Below are 12,177 nucleotides of genomic sequence, written 5' to 3'. Positions count from 1 at the left end.
TTGGAGACTAAGCCACTTGCCCTTTCAGGGCAAGGGCAAGTCACAGAGCTGAAAGCTGGTGTGTTATGTAAGAAGCTATATCCTGAACTATGGAAGCCTTAAGCAACTTCCTTTCCTGCTCCCAGAATGCCAGCAACCAAGCATATACCTATTTCCACTGGCCCTGCCCCTGCTTTCACCCAATCAGAGATTCTCTTTGAGAGAAACTGCGAAGTCCCACAGTAAAGATCTCCAGACACTGACATGAGAGGGTCCCCCAGTAATAAGGCTGGTTCACTACCCAATCATCCCATAGCAAAGCCCTTTAGGCAACAAACCTTGTCATTCCATCCAGAGCTTCCAAAGAACTTTTTTATAAGTCAGTCATGAAAATTAATGGCCAACCAAGGAATCCAGATGTTACTCAAAGGGTATAAACTTCTAGTTATAAGATGAATAAGTTCTGGGGCTCTAATGTACATCACGGTGTATGTGATGTTGTACCATATTGTATTACGTACTTGAAAGTTGCTAAGAGAGTAGATCTTCAATGTTCTCACCACAGACAAAAGAGTATTTGAGATGATAATGAAGGTGCTGACTAACCTTATTGTGGTGATCATTTTGCAATATATACATGTATCACATTGCACACCCTAGACTTACACAATGTTATATATCAATTATATCTCAATAAAGCTAGGAAACAAAAGCCAAATGATGTGCATGTAGAACTCTTAAGACCTGTTTTACCTCCTTTGATGCTGGTGATAACAGTCTCACATGGGTACACTAACTGCCAGTTAACTTGATAGAAAGCTTTGTTAGGGAAACAGGTGTCAGTGCCAGCATGATATGCTATTTTACCAATGATCGTTACCTGATTACCAGCATTTAACAATTACTAGTCTAAACCAAGAGTCCTCAAACCGGGAATTGAGCTCTACTAAAACCAGGAAACACGTCTCAGAGCCTTTGGCAGATCTCAAGCCAGTCCTGTTAACAACTTCCCTCACAACCATCACAGATCCCCAGGTCTGAAAACGGGCCAGAGGCCAGCAGCAGCCCCTTTTCTGCTGCGTTCCGTGTGGTCCCTCTGGAGAAACACCTCTTCCTGTGGACATCCCCCTTAACTGTACCCAGCCCCGACTCTGGTCTCTTGTGTAACCTGAGACTTTCAGGATGTCTTAGGGGGTATAGCTCTCTGCTTTAGAGGATGGTGAGACCAGGAGTGTATCTGAATCGAGGTGGCAAGTCACGTTATAGCGGTGTTGTGTAATTCTTGGTGGTGTCACAAGGTATCCTGTACTTAGCATGGTGGCAGTAATAAACTCAGTAATAAAAATAGCATCTAATGTATTGAGAACATACCACATGCCAAGCATTTTGTTAAACATTTTACATATGTAAACTCAGAATCCTTACAGCTACCCTGGCAAGGTAAAACTCTTACTATCCCATTTTAGCAATGAGGAAAATGAAGATAGGAGGTTAAAGAACTTGCCTAAAATTACACAGCTAATAAATAATTGTTAGATTCAGGTTTTGTCTTTTTTTTTTTTTTTTTGCATTGCAGGCAATAATAAAAACCCACTCGAGCTAAATTAAAATACCCCTCCTACACAAAAAGGAAATTTAAGATCAGTGTTACCAGGAACCCAAGAGTCAGGAAGTAACATAGGGCATCAAGATGGACTGGAATCAGGAAATGGAAATCTGTCAGGGACAGTGCGAATGCCCAGAATTCACATGAGGGTAATTTTGTGGTTAGGTTTTCATCTCTTTCTCTCTCTCTCTCCTTTCTATCTTCCTTCCTCAAGGTCTCTTGCCTCATTCTCTGCGTATCTTCTTCCTTCTGTTTTATTGTTCACTATGCTTCAGGCATATTCTCTGCTTCTCTATCATATGTCAATGGCCAAATATAGTTGCCCCACCCCCACCCCAACTTGTAAGTTTACTTGTTCTAACTCCAGGTGGTCACAATTCTAAATATTAGGAGAGAGAATTTGATTAATCTTATTTCCTCTTCTGATCCAATCAAATGTGTTCAGTCAGGCAGTCACACAGTAGAAACATGAACTCTTGGGGGCAGTTCTCAGAGTAGGCTTATGGTCTGGGCAGACTTCCCAAAGGGTGTATTCTCCAGAGCTTGAGATCCAATTGGAACCCAGGTTTTTCTGACTCCAGAGCCAGAGTTCTTAACTACCATGTTATTCTGAAAGAAGAGAACTGAATACCTACTGGATTTTCACATTGTGAAAGTCACCACAAACAATGTATGTGTAATTTTTTATTTATTGAGCTGGATGGACATTCATTATAATATTTCATCCACTTTTGTGTATCTAAAGTACTTTATAATTTGAAAGCGAAAGCATCATAAAATATTGAGATTTTAGGGGAAAAAATTAAAAGGTGATCAAGGACTTTAATTTTTAGCAATATGGCGGCCTGACCAGAATAACTATCCCAGTAAAGAACACCTGAAAAAGCAGGGTAAAGTATTTTATTTTAAATGCATGTTCAAAAAACAGTTTTTTAAATGCATGGTTGAGCTGCCTAGATTATAAAGGAAATCCGTGGGGGCCAGAAACAACCAGAAAAGTAAATGGTGAGTGTTTGCTCTGGGGCCTCTGCTGATCCCTGGTGACCTAACACTCAGGCTTTAATAAACCTCTTGAGTATGGGCAGCAGGAGAAAAACCTGAGTCATTCACAAGATGAGAGATCAAAATAGAGACCCTCACTAGAATGCTCTAAAGCTGACCCACTAAATAGATCATCTAAAGAAAAAACTCACCCAGCAAAGTGAGATGGGGAGATCCTTACCTGTCTTGGCATTGAGATAGCCTAACCACAAACCCGGCACTCTCACATAAACCCTGGGCATTCACACTGCCTACATGGCCTGAAACGCCCCAATCTGAAAACTTAGCATAAGTGATCCTCGATTGTCGATGTTCCTGAGCACTTAGCAGATACAAAAATTGTTTTCTTTACCTTAAACCGAGGCTTCAGATAACTCCCTCCAAGTTCCAAGGAACATGACCTCACAACCAAAAATCATAAAACACATGAGAAATCAAACCACCATAAGTGACACTCATCAGAAACAACAAACAGCAAAGTCAATCTACCACAAATATAAATGGAAAGACATGTCTTTTTCATAAATAGCACATCCTAGAAATGTCAGTTCTCTCAAGGTGATTTACAGATTCAATGCAATTCTGAATCATAATCCCATCAGGGTTTTGTGTTTTTTTTCCATTGAACTTTACAAGTTTCTTCTAGTACTTAGATGGAAGAGCAAAGTGCCAAGTATAGCCAAGACACTCCTGAAGAACAGATGTAGAGATTTGTCCTACTGAACAGTAAGCCATTATAGAGCTATAATATTAAGACTTTGTGATATTAACCCAGAGACAAACAGACTAACAGAATCGACTAGATGACCCATAAATAGACTTACATGATATATAACAGAACTGGCATTGCAACAAGTTACTAGAAGCATGCATACAGTATGATTGAATTTACACAAAAGTTGAAAATAAGAAAATTCAAGCTATATATTATTTAGGGACACATATGCACCTGGTAAAATTATTTTTAAAAGCAAGGAATGAAATTCAGACTTTGGTGACTCCAGAGATGCTGTCAAGAGTATTGGTAATGCTGAACTTCGTAAGCTGAGTGGGGAACACAGAGGTGGTCGATTTGTTATTAATCTTTAAACTGTACAAATATGCTATATATACTCTTGCTTAAATATGTTCATATTTTTAATTTAAAAGGTAATCTGAGTTTATTTTAAAAATTATTAAATACCAGTTTAAAATGCATAAATAACAGAGTTCAAGTATCAATATTGTGCACTGCTCATATAAGTTGATCAGATAAATACTAAGACCATGTTAGGAAATGGACTAGAAGTTAAGAGTAAGCAAATTCAAACAGGAGGAATTACAAATAGCAGTTAAACATACACAGTAAAAAACAAAACAACATTCCATCAACTTAGTTGTAAAAGAAGTTAAAATTTAATATTAAATACTATCCTCTCACATATTTTTTAAAAAGGTTAAAAATATTTTTTGGCACTGTACTTACTGCTGATAGGCAGGCAAGTACACACAAATTTGTGAAGAGCAATTTATCAACACCTATCAAGAATCCTAAAGTTGGATTAACAATACCATTTGGTTAAACAATACCATTTCCAGGAATCTGTTCTATGGAAATTGCTCTTATATATCAAAAATATTTTTTGTTACAAAAATAATATTACTGAATGCTTAACACCATGTGCTAGCTATGGTGCTAAACCATATGAAATAGATGGTGTTGTAATCTTGGTCTTACAAATAAGGAGACTTGGGCTAAGTTATTGCCCAAATTACTCAGCCTGAAGGTCCCAGGGCCAGGATCCAAACCCAGGCATTGTGATTCTAGAACCTATATTTTTAAGTGCCACACTATACTGGAGCATTGCAGCATTGTTTCTAATTGTCAAAAAACAAAACACTGTTTAGTGATTCAATAAACAGTGTGAGACAATTATTCATGGGGGAAAACCTGGCAACAATCTAAACGTCCAATAATAGCCAAATAGCTATTATAGTATATTTATATACAATAGGAGGGAGGAAGTTACTCATCTCAGAAATGTTAATTCATGGAAAAATATACATCTTAGAATTGAAGAAATGTAAGATAATACAATGCAAATGTATTACTGTTAAAATTAAACTAAAAATGAAAGTCTTACTCATGGTGAATCAATAGTATCATCTTAGTAAGCAAAGGACAGCACCTTTTTATTTCTATTTTAATTTAATGTTAATGGATAATGCATTCACATTGTCCAAACATCAAACAAGTATAAAAATATTCACAGTAGAAAGTCTCACTCTCACCCTGTCCCAGACCCACTTGGTTCCCATCTCTAACGCCAACACAGGTTATTGATATTAGTAGTTTCTTGGTTAGCCTTCAAAGAGTCGTTCCCAGTGAAAGAGGACAATTTTTTGCCCTCTTCTTTTTATACACAAATAAAAAAATACTGTACACATTTTTTTAGCAACTTGATTTTTTTCATTTAGTATGTCCTGAAGATCTTTCTAAATCAATACAAAAAGCACTTACTCCTTCTTTTTAGTAGCTGTATAGCATTCTAAACCATAAATTATTTAACAAGACTTATATATTAATTGACATTTGTGTTGCTTCCTTTTTTTTTTTGCTATTACAAAAGGAATACTGCAATGAATAATATTTCTTAGATACTATCTCTAGAAATCATTATTAAAAGTAGAACTCTGGTTCCAAATGTATATCCATTTGTAATTCTTTTATCTTTTTCTGCATTTTACAATTTCTTGCTTTATTTTCTTTTGTTACAATGCACATGATTACGTTTTTTAGTAAGGGCTTTTAATAAAAGTCATCTGGCCCAGGCTTTTGCCTCAGTCTGCCAAGATGAGACAACTAAAGCAGAGTTTAGATAACAGGCCTGGGGGGTCACATTAAAGTATTCATTTTGGCTGGAGGACAGCTGAAGTCTCCTGCCTCTTAGTGTGAGATTTTTTTCCCCCCACTTCCCATACCTCTCTGCTTTATTTGGCAACAATAGAGTTTTAAGTACTTGCTAACGTTTGGGAAAGTGGGCTCCATAAATTTCATTCTGTTATTATGGAGTGTTTTCAAGCTTGATTTAGTGATGAGTTTGGATACAACATTTGACTGTGTTTTAAAAATGAGGTCAGGATAAATGTCTCCAGAGAAGCCCCAGATATTGCCTCCACTTCCCGGAAGGCGAAGTTGAATACCATTCAACCTGGCCAACTCCCACTCTCTCATCCTACATCTTCACTGCCCAACGTCTAGTTGGATCTTCAAAAGTGATGTCCAACCTGTACTGTAAAAAGTTGGTTTTATGGCTTTGGCTGGCCAGTCTGGCCCAATTATGTGACCAGTAACTCTAAGACAATAAAGCATTGGAAATTCTACACTTTCAGGAAAGACATAGATAGAAAAGTTAAGGCATGGCAGTGAACAGAAAGTAGGTGGAATCAGAAAGACATAGATTTTCTAGAAGCTGAGAAAGGAAGCACAAGTCTTTGCAAGCCATACAAAAGAAAAACTTTTTTTAATTTAAAATATCCATACAGTCAGTAATTTTTCAAATAATGGTTTAGCATCATTCATTAGGGAAAAAAAACAAAAACAGGATAAATCTATAAAAGATTGGCCCAGAAAATTAGGTACCTTGAGATGAAACTGTAAATTATCTAAATAAGGCAAATTCCCCCTTTGTCCTTATTGCGTCTTATATCAAGAGACAAGTTCATGAAAAACCAGTAAAGAAGGAATATTGGTTTGACCTTATTCAAGGCAGAATGCGATCTTGCAAAAATAAGAAAAGAATCTATCAAGGTCATGCTGTACTTGGTTGTTATCTTACATAATTTGGCAGAAGTTTTGCCCTGACCCTATAAGCAATGCTGACAACTCCATAGATGAATTTGTTTAAGCTGGTGCTACAACTACTGAGGCATAATCTCATTTTAGGAAACTTCATGTGTTGGGAAACCACACTGTAGAGAGGTAAAATTTGATTCTCTATGGGACAATTAAATTAAAATTTTCTGAAGGGAAAAATTCTCATATAGAGACTCACTGAAGGAAAAATTTACTGAAAATTTCCTTTAGGGGAAATTTCTTATGTGGTACTAACGACTTCCCCCTGTTTGGTCAATTCTTAGAGCAATTCTTTTTCATAGACCAAAACCTTTTGAACTTCATATTTTGGAAAGAAGGAAAGAAGGAAGAAAGGTCTTAAAATTCTAGGGAAAATAAAAAAGGAATACTTTTAATTATGCTAGGGATTCAGTCTAGATAGAATTACAAGCAAGTTTCCTCTCCTTCTGCTGTCATACTTCCCAGTCCTTTCCAACTTACCTATTTTTGCATCATTTCAAACTCTTGTTCTCAGCCAGATAGCAAACATAAAACGTCCTCATAAATAAATTCTCATTAAGATGGCTTACCTTTCTAAGGGATAATTACATTTCAAAAAGGTTTCGAAAGACCAAAAACAAATCTAAAGATCAAAAGCAACATAACTCTGACATTGGTGCTTTAAGAATATAAGAGGCCAGTGGGGAAACACGAGAGGCCCCAGGCCTGTATCAGAATTCCTGAGTCACAGCACACGGGTTGGTTGTATCTGCCACCTACTTAAGCTTAGTCACAAATCTTCTACATGCCTGAGGAAAGAATCTTGATTATTTCTATCTTCAAATAAAGTAAAAAGGAAAATATTTAAGCTGACAGCATATAGGCTTCATTTTTGTTTTTTGAAGCAAAAAGAGACCCTCAAGCCATGGTAACAAACCATATTTCATTAGAGTTTCATTTAATGCATTCAAAAATCTATTTAACTCTTAGATAAAGGAGATTTATACAGTGTTCATAGAACATAATAAATGAAGATATCTACCACACCTAAAATGTACCTCAGGACAAGATATAATTAATCCTCCTAATTATAAATTTTCTTTTCTATTACTTGCCAGCTCACTGAGTTTTTCTGGATCAGGAACAATGAAAACTCCCACTATAGCAGATTATTTGTTAGATTTTTATTTTCTTACTTTAAAAAAACTGTGGGGCATCTCAGAGAGGTTCACACGCTACAAAGGATAAAAATGTATAAAGGAAGAACATTGAGACAAATGGTAAGTGAAGTTTAGAAAATAAAGGCCTAATGTGGTTAATACACAAAAGCCATGTCATGAGGATCTTTCCTGTTAATACAGGTCAGCTGTACATTTGGTTTCGAGCTTCCAGCAACCAAACAAGAGGAAAATTAGATCAGTCAGAAAATCAAAAGCCAAGTTGGGAGTTATAGTCACAGAGTCCTCCCCCCAAAGAAAACCAAAAACAAAAACAAAAAACAGGGCCCAGATGTTGTTAGTTGCAGCATCATGCATTTATTTGAGCTCTTCTACGAATCTGTTTTTACCAAGGGCCAAGATGCAGAATTGTATGGAGCAGACAATACATACTGAGGAGAGAGGCAAGACATACTGCTCACCAAGTCTTGTGGCGACCTGGATTCACAGACCATTGGACCCAAAGGCTGGCCTCTGGATGACGCAGCTGCCACTTGGCTCATTTCCATCTAGCAGGGAAAACTGACTGTCCTAGAGCCACCACCAAGGACTCCATATAAAAAAAAGCATTCATGATATAGAATGAAGAAACAGCAGAAAATGAAAAACAAACATGAAGGATTCACAGCAAATTCATGGTTGATAACTGCAGGGGATGAGGCAGAGGTGGGAATGTGATGACACTGGAGATCAAAGGTACTTCAAACGTATTGGGGAATATTTTATTACATAGAAATACACATAAAGGCTAAAAGCAAATATACTAGCATGCTAACAACTCGCAATTCTGGGAGGTAAGAAAACTCTGTACTTTACCTTTACCTGCATGTTTTACTTATTTCAAATTTTAAAAAATGAAAATAGAAGAGATTGCAGGAGGAGGCAGTATATTATTAGTAAAGGATTCCTGAAGAAGATGAATTTTGAAGCCAATTGTAAGAAATGGACTTTGGATGACCTCAGGGAGAGAATTACCAGGGTCAAAGACTAGGAGCTTTCTGTTTGGAGAGAGCCCCTGTTTTTCAGGAGCCAGTTAGGGATATTAAATTACCTATGTAAAACACCCAGACTCCAATTCACAGTAATACAGAATTGAAAGTTATTTCACTTATTACTAATAGAAGAGAAAGCTAAGAGAAATTATTTCAGAATAATTCAAAATTTGTCATATGACTCGACCTCAAATACACATTCTCCATTTCTTTCATCTTTCCCACTCATTATCATCCATATGTATACGATCACTATGTCACTGATTTCCTTGGAATGGTCTAGAAACAAGAAAGAAAGAAAAGAAAGAAAGAAAGAAAGAAAGAAAGAAAGAAAGAAAGAAAGAAAGAAAGAAAGAAAGAAAGAAAGAGGAAAGAAGGAAGGAGGGAGGGAGGAAGGAATGGGGAGCGTGGAGAGAGACTGAAAGGGAGAAAGAAGAGAGATCAATACATGTCCAAGTAACTCACTAATAAGCAGGAATCTCATGCATTCTAGAAAAGAAAGAAAAACCAAATAAGCCCACAATAAATGTTCCACAATATCATCTTAGAAAGTAAGAAGTTTTAGACTTTGAGGAACAAAAGCAAAGCTTACCCTAGAAGGATACATGGCAAGGCTCTAACCCTGCGATTAAAGTATACCTAGACATTTTTGGCTCTGTTGGGTTGGCTATTTTTATGAATGCACGGCTACAACAAAAATCTTCCACCTCATGGACCTCAGCCCTACAATTCAGGTTCTTGATGCCACTGTGGTTTTAGAGTCCTTTTCTTTTTAAGGATACTTCATTATCTTGGTATCTTTGGATACCACATATCAATAAACAGTATAAGACACGGGACACCTGGCAATAGATGCTATTGCCGCAGCTGCAGAACTCCTCTACACTGTAAAACGGCATTTGAATTTTGTCTTTTAGAGTTTGAATGAAGTATGATTCCATTATGATGCTATTGAGCCTATTTATAATGTGAGCGTTCCAAAACTCTCCCTCCATGATAAAATGGCTCAATTGTCCATTTTTTCCTGAACTGTTGAGGACTGAGATCTGTTGCTTGGTTTAAGAAACGACCTATAATGTGAGGTCAGAGTCGGATGCTTTAAGTCTTGCAGATCAAAATGCACAGAACGACACTGCCCCATTTTCTTTGGGGGAAAAGAAATGCACATATTTTCACTATGATTACGTAGGTCAGTCCTTAATGAGATATTTCTTTTCCAGAGAAAATTAAAATAGAAGTTTCGACGCAGATAAAACGTTTAAGGGGAAAAGTGAGAACATTCCAATCACTCTGAAACTAAATAACGATAAATTTTAACAGCTTCCAACAATTACTTAGTTCTTATGAAAAGTATTTACCATGGCAACCACTCACTGCATTAAATTGCTCTTAAATAGGTCCTGAGCCATACACCAAGAAAGGAAGCAAGAGAGAATTGCTCCTAGACTCGTATTTGTTCGGTTTAGAGGCAAGGACGCAGCTTACAGTAACATGATGATACAAGCATAGTATGTGTACATCGTGCTCTCCTTTATACGCCACATATATACCATTTCGTAGACATGTTCATGATGGTGGGATCAGTGTAACGATCTTGATCTCCTTCCTGACATTTCAGAAGGACTCTGAGAGACTACTGAACTGTGAAATAAGAGGTTTTTTGCAAATGGTGTGAAGGGGTCCCTCTTCTCATAGGATTACTGAAATAGTGTTAAATTCTTGAAGTCCCTTCCATTCCCCAAAACTTCTTCCATGCTTTGATTTGATATTATAAATGAAAATATGCAAGGGTCTTAAGGAAATAATCTGATATATGGACAAAGATATGAGAACAAAGGTACACATTGCAGCATTACAATAGCCAAGAAATTAGAGCACGCTCTTCTTCTTTTATTCTTTTTTTTTTTTTAATTTATTGGGGTGACAATTGTTAGTAAAGTTACATAGATTTCAGGTGTGCAATTCTGTATTACATCATCTATAAATCCCATTGTGTGTTCACCACCCAGAGTCAGTTCTCCTTCCATCACCATATATTGGATCCCCCTGACCCTCATCTCCCACCCGCCTCTTCTTTTATTCTTATTAGGGCAACATGAGAACAATAGGAATAAAGGAGTAAGAGCATGGACTCTGGAGCCAGACTGCCCGGTTTTAAATCCAAGGTACGTCAGTTCCTAGATGCGTGACCTCTTCTTCTTCTTCCAGTTTCTTACCTGTAACACTGGGATAATCATAATACCTATGTATAAGGTTATTGTAAGGTTTATTCAAGTCAATACAGACATAAGGCACGTGAATAATGCAGCACTTAGTAAGGGCCATGTGTTTGCTATTATTGTCGTCACCATTAGTAAATACATTCCATGTGCCTTGCCACAAGATCCTTTAAATACACTGGCTCATTTCCTCATTACAGGAACCTCATACGGTATTATTAGCCTCATTTTACAACTGGAAATTCAGACTCAGAAAAATTACATAACCTACCCACATCACATAACGAGTCAGTGGTAAAACCCACTATTGCCTAGCTAATTAAATCAATGTAAGATTCTGGACCAGTTTTTGCTAAATTTAGAAGGAATATTTGCAAAGAAAGATCTGACTTAAACTATAGGCTACACGGTTTACAAACAAGTTGCAAAATTTGGGGGAGGACAAGAGAGCAGTTACTGTCCAAAGCCTCAGATACTGAAGCCCAACGTGAGGCCGTGGGGAGTGCTCCCTGGGAGGGACATAAAGCTAAACTAACTGTACGACATTTGTAATGGCAAACTGTCTTGCGTTACTATCCTGTTCTAGTGATGGTAACTCAAGACAAAAGGGAAAAACAAATAGCTAAGAGAAGAAAAGTGTTAGTTCGATTGTGACTGAAACCAAAGGAACAATATTCAAATCTGCTGTCTTCGGGGCTAAGAGCTCCACTTGAAGTGGTTTATAGCCCAGTATCAAAGGTGACTCACTGAAATGTTCCCTCACTTCTGTTTGGGCACAGTTTTTCTTTTTTCTTTTTTTTCCCACTATTATCTGGCACAAATTTTCTGTTTCACTCCCCAGTTCTTGAAACCTCTGATCAGAAAGCCCTGACCCTGGAACTCCTTGGTGACAGACCGTTGTCTATGCTACATACATGCTTCATTTCCTGTTTTCTCTCTCATCTTGATGCCACAGATACGAGGAAAGCAGGATATGACATTTAGAGGGAATGTTGCAAACAATAATGAAAGCAGTTACTCAGTCGCAGGCCCATTTGCCCATTTTCATGTGAGTAGGTAAAGGATATTATCTCTTGCAAATAACGCTAAAAGTGTGACAGGGGCTGTCCCTGTACAAGCAGAGAAGAAAAGTCACCTGGCTTCAGTACTCACTGTCAACCAGCAGCTTGCTTGGCCTTTTCAGACCTTGGGTAAATTTTTTTTTTTTTTTTTTTAATTAAAGACTTCCCACTACGAGACTTTGGAGTTTTGTATCTTTACGTCTACTTTACATCTTTATAAATCTCACTCATCTTAAAGAAAGGCTGAA

Source organism: Rhinolophus ferrumequinum, chromosome 13 (assembly GCF_004115265.2).
Source record: "Rhinolophus ferrumequinum isolate MPI-CBG mRhiFer1 chromosome 13, mRhiFer1_v1.p, whole genome shotgun sequence".
NCBI lineage: Eukaryota > Metazoa > Chordata > Mammalia > Chiroptera > Rhinolophidae > Rhinolophus > Rhinolophus ferrumequinum.
Note: the sequence above shows the minus strand (reverse complement) of the source record.